Genomic DNA, 6,000 nt, shown 5'->3' on the forward strand with positions numbered 1-6,000 from the left:
CCAAAACTATGATAAATATATTTCAAACTGCGTGCCCAGTCCCAAAAGTATTCAAACACTGTGTAATCCAGTGTCTCTGCTCCACCCTGGGACTCAGGCAGTGATGTTAAATGCAACTGTAGTTAGTGTTTTAACTCTTCACTTTACAAGAGTACAACTGGAGATAAGGTCAAATATATTTAGTATAAAAACATAGAACTAGATACTCTTATATGCTATATTTACAACCTGTGTTCATATTTACAACATTTCAAATTATTCGCAGAGCACGATTGTGTTTTTAAAGAATAAAAAAGAAAGTATTTCAAGTTTTTTCTACTCAAAATCCTATTTTATGGTTCAAAATGTTGATCCAGTAAGGCACAATGAAAAGTATTTTTTAACAAATGAACTCCAGAAGGTCAGAATAACTCAGATTGTTTTCATTTTCAGATTTCAGACCCATCTCACCCTCACTCAAATAACATTACATTGTAAATGTAGACAATTTATCAGACTGTGCAGCTCCTTCTGCAGACACACAAGACTTTAGAGACTTAAATTTGTCTCCTTTTGTTGTATTTTCCCCAATATTATTATTGTTGGTTTAGCTGCTTACAGGAGAATCCAGGATAAAAGTTTGAGAAGCACACTGGCTCAGCCCTGGGCAAAAAAATCACCATTAGGATTAAAACAATTATTAGCCATAATATCTTATTTCAATCACACAAGCAAACACAACTTGTAATGTACTTATTGCATCTCACACAAAGCTGATGATATAAATGCAATAAAAGAATATGATATAAATATTTGTCACTCTATATTAGAGGTGTACAAAAAAGATGAAAATACTGACGGCCGTCAGAACGCTATATATCGATACTTGCTGGCCTTGAATCAATATAATATTGTTACGCAAAATATCACGATACGATGCTGCATAGATTATTTTCCCCACCTCTACTGTTTATTTATTAATGGAATTGTTTTTCTCTGTGCAGCATGTTGGTACAGTGGTTCACATTGAGGGTTCAGGGTTCTACTGGAACCTTAGATTACTCATAGGAGCTCAAATGGTTCTCTGTCTGTCTGTCTCTATCTTTTCTACAGTCTATGGTCTCCATGCATCAGCCTGTAATATTCTTTGACCTACCCAGGGTGCACCCTGCCTCCATCGGCTCCTCCCCCCTACAACCTTGACTAGGAGAAGCCATTACAGATGATGGACGGAGTCCTTTGAGTGTGTGTGTGTGTGTGTGTGTGTGTGTGTGTGTCGTCCATGCCACAATTAAGAAGAGTTAAGAGTCAATAAATTTAGCTTTTACAGTAAAGGACTTTTCATTTCCACATCTAGACGACTGTAATGCTGCGCTGCTCTGCATACTGATCCCTCATGCACAAGAGGAACCTTTTTTAATGAATCATGTCATTAAATAAGACGATACTTGTAAATATCGCACACTTCTTTTAAACTAGATTTTATATTTCACTGTGTTGTATTGTGTTTTTACTTTGTATGTTTGGCTTGACCGGGCCTCACTACTTCATTTCGTGCCTCATCATGTGCATGCATGTGTTGTTGGTATGACAATAAATAATTATTTAATTCTTTAATCTTTATCAAGGAAAGTTTTACACATAAATGTCAGATAATTAGGCATGGGGATTATCATGATGACATCAGGGGGTAGTAGAGACTCCAGGCTACACGTTTCTAATGAACTGGGGTTATGGTTTATGAATGATATGGGTAGTTACAAGGCATTGAGAATTTAACAAAAATATTCTAAGGTTGCATTGAAGCTCTTTTTAGTTTGCAGGTTCATGCGTCATTAATTGTTTGTAAGTAAAATTCAATGTCCTGTATTTTCCTGTTATGTTCCACTTTTGATATAAGAGCACACTTGGGAGGTCAGATTCCTATTCTAATGTCATCGTATCAACCAGAGCATCCGCTTCGGATATGCTAAACTGACTTGTCAATGAGTTTTTGCTTTCCCATAAAAACTGAAATCCTACCTGTTGCCAGGTCATGCATTAACTTCTCATACTACATATACATTTTCAACAGATTTCCATTACACAAACTCCAGGTCTGAAGAGTGAAGCCAATGTGGAAAAGCCATAAAGCTGCATTCTTTATAATTACCAGCAGGGGGCGACTCCACTGGTTGCAAAAAGAAGTCAAAATGTACAGATATTGGCTGAATTTTAGGAGTTTTCTTTCTATTATACAAAAAAAAATGAAATTTGAGAAAAGAAAGCAATGTGTACTTGATTGCATAAACCAGACTGTTTCACTTAACCCATTAAAGCCAGGAAAGCGGATACATCGTTTTGTAGTATTTGTAGTTTTTTCCACCTATTTTCGGTCTCTTGGCCAACGAAATGCATCAGAATACATGTGGGAGTGTCGCAATGCATCATGGGACTTTTCCAGAACTGAAATCATGGCGGAAGACGACTATAGTGGAGGCAGCTCAGATATAACAGCTATAAGCTCTCAAACACTTTTTGAATTTCATTTCTATCTGCTACAGAGGCTGAAAAATCTATTATTTAGGAGGAAGAGTTGACACTTCTGTTGAATTTACAGAAAAACTAAAAAAAACCCTAAAAACTAAAACAGGTTTTAAAACAGGTTGCCTGTTTTACAGGCATTTTTTCCAGGCGTTTTAGGCCTAAATGGGTTAAAGAAGCCTTTATTGTTTCTGCGAGGGGACACAGATGAATCCTGGATCCTGTGGTGCTCTGCCCTAAAGTGTAACCTGGAGTTAATATCAGAATACTGGCTGCTCTCTGATATAGAGAGCTTGCAGCTGCAGCACATGGAAGGTAGAAACGGTCATCACTTGGGTACACTTTCTCTTGATAACACAGAATCCTGACAGTGAACCAATCACAATATTGTTCCACTTCAGTACCTTTGCCAGCATAAATTAAAACTCCACTGTCTGGGGAGGCTGGCTGAATGTGGCATTGTGACATAATGTCATCCAAAAGCATGTGATTACACAGCGATTAGCACAACAATCATCTTAGATTATCCCAAAATGAAAGGGTACCCCTCAGTGTGACAGAGCAAGCAAAATTGTTAGAACAGAATGCAATTGTGACTGAATTAGAGCATGTGTCATCTGTTTAATAGAAAAATTATGATCATCGTACTGATCAAACATGGTATTTTTTTTATATTAATGGCAATCAAAAGCAAACAAACTTTGGCATCCAACTGCTGTATGTTAAAAGCCTCATCAGATACACTACCCAATAAGAATCAAACTCCAACTAATGCTGGGTTTACACCAAAAGGTTTCCACAGTCCCAGACTAAAAACTGAAAGTCTTTAGTAAATCTAGGAGTTTTACTGGAGTCACGGCGCTCCCGTCATCTCCATGGTTAAGTTTAAGGTAGTAATCTGCTCTGGTTCATATCAGTCTTTTCCTAGTCTTGGGTTTGTCGCAGTGACAAGTGACAACATGGTTTTATTCATAATGATTTTGGTTATTATCAAGAATGTTTCCATGACTGTAGATGTAAAAATGACCAAAAAAGGACACACAATTATCAAAATAGACACAAATTGACCAACAATAGATGTTAAAATGATCAAAAAACACGCCAAATTACCAAAAATAGATGTAAAAAATCACTAAAATAAGACACAAAATGACAATAGATATAAAAATGATCAAAAAAGACACAAAATGACCAAAAATAGATGTTAACATGATTAAAAAAGACACAAAATGACCAAAAAATACAGTCATGGAACAAAGTATTAAACCAATCTGCTCTGTTTCATATCAGTCTTTTCCCAGTCTTGGGTTTGTTTGATATGATCTCAAGTCTCAGTGACGTAACACAATCACCAACCAATAGATGAGGGGGGGAAAGGTCCCCGGTTCAGACTGGTTCCTGACTGGTTCCAGACCGGTTCCTGACTGGTTCCAGACTGGTTCCAGACCGACCAGTAAAACCACTTCCACAGGAAAAAGGAACATCACAATAATGCCTCAATAAAAATATAGTGATGTCATGTATTTAGATGTTTCTTAGTAAAGAGAATAGTAAGGAGACCAAATGTATCAATAAATGTATAAGTAATAAACAATGTATGATTAACTAAATGAAAGTCGATAGAGCTGATACATATAATTATGAATATATATTAAAACAGAAACCCTTTTTCAGCTTTGTGAGGGGCATTCTGTGGCGTCTTCTCCTCTTCTTTTTGTTTTTTTCCCCAACACAAACCACTGAGTCACACACTAGAGCAGCTGGAGCCAAAAGCTGCTTCTCCTCCAGTAAGTAAGTTTCTACTAAGAGCATGATGGGAAAAAAATGGTAAAAGAATCTAGTTTTAGTCTTGTAAATAGTGACCCTGCACAATTCACAGTCTGTCTAAAATCTCAGTGTGAGACTAAAAACTCTAAACACTTGTCTTTAGATGTGAGCAGGTGTGAGCTGATAGTTTTCCAGGAGTCTTTTCCAAATCTCTGATGTAAAGGGAGCATCAAGCAGCAAAAATCACACATTACGCCTCAGCTAAAAGTTATTCTCTAGAGCAGATATTCTCAACCTTGGAGTCGGGACCCCAATTGGGGTCGCGAGATGATTTCTGGGGGTCGCCAAATCATTTTGGGAGTCAGCTCTGTCTCCACTGTGTTAAAGTGTTCATGTGTTCATGTGTTTTATTCTTTTTGGTAATTTTTGGGTTTTTTTTGGTCATTTTGTGTCTTTTTTTGATCATTTTCTGGTCAATTTTTTTCTTTTTTGTGTCATTTTGTGTCTTTTTTTTTTTGGTAATTTAGAGTCTTCTTGGTCATTTTGTGTCTTTTCTGGTCATTTTGTGTCTTTTTTGGTCATTTTGTGGTCATTTTGAGTCTTTTTTGGTCATTTTGTTTCCTTTTTTTGGTCATTTTGTTTCTTTTTTTGGGTGATCTGAACTGTGCGTGTGAGATTCTGTTCAGTGAGCGGGGGTCGCGGACAACATGCATGTTAAATTGCTACTGATAAAGGTTGAGAACTACTGCTCTAGAGTGTTATTTTCATGATGCTGATCCAGGTCATACGTTGCATCACAGCCCTGGATGTCTGTAAAAGTTAACCTTTTTTAGCAGATTATAAATTGGAAGTGCTGATTAAAATTGTTTTCTCCTTTATGTAACTTCCAGCCACCAGCGGCAGCTCTGATTAACCTGCTGCTCAGCTGCTCTCCTGGTGGGAGACGGGGACGAAATCAAATTTGATTTTAAATGGTTTGTATTGACTTTAATGGGAGTCAGCTCCTCCATCAGGGAATCCTGTTTTTTGATACTTTACAGACCTTAAATTTCCTGAAACTGGGTGCAGTTGCTATCATATAAATTCAAACTCAAGCACATGCAGGTGTAGTAAACCAATTATTGCACTATTGGCGCCCAGAAAGTGCAATCTTGGTGCAGCATGGTGCAATGTGGTTTTGTGATAAAGTGGCTGGAGCAGCAAGAATACATTATTTGTTGGAGGAATACAATATGAGCAGTTGGAGTCAGGCTGAATTCAATAATGTCCAATCCTATCAGCTGCTTCTATCCGTTTAAGAAGCAGCAGAGAGTTTAATGTGCCATGGAGGGCAGCTTCTGGATAAACTGGAGTCGGAAGGCACAACATATAATCTCCCATATATGAATGTAAACTTTTTCTTGTTTTCTGCCATTTACAATGGTACAATGTTGGATGTTGATGTTAAATGTGGCCAAAGTGTCAAATAAAACTGTAAACGTATGTGAAAGTAACCCCTATGAGCAAAAACATCAGGTTTCCAACAGTTCTGAACTGAATTTCTGTATACTGTCATATCATATGTCATATTGTTGTCAGATTTTTCAAGTTTTAAAAGTGTCTTTTGTGTAGAACCGGGAATCCTTACAGTACTTGTTATTTATTTCTTTGTAAAATACTAAACACTCACAACTCGACAGTCATTTCAAATTAAAAGTCCTTGTCTTCTTCCTAAATTCAGATCACATTCTT

Source organism: Centropristis striata, chromosome 10 (assembly GCF_030273125.1).
Source record: "Centropristis striata isolate RG_2023a ecotype Rhode Island chromosome 10, C.striata_1.0, whole genome shotgun sequence".
NCBI lineage: Eukaryota > Metazoa > Chordata > Actinopteri > Perciformes > Serranidae > Centropristis > Centropristis striata.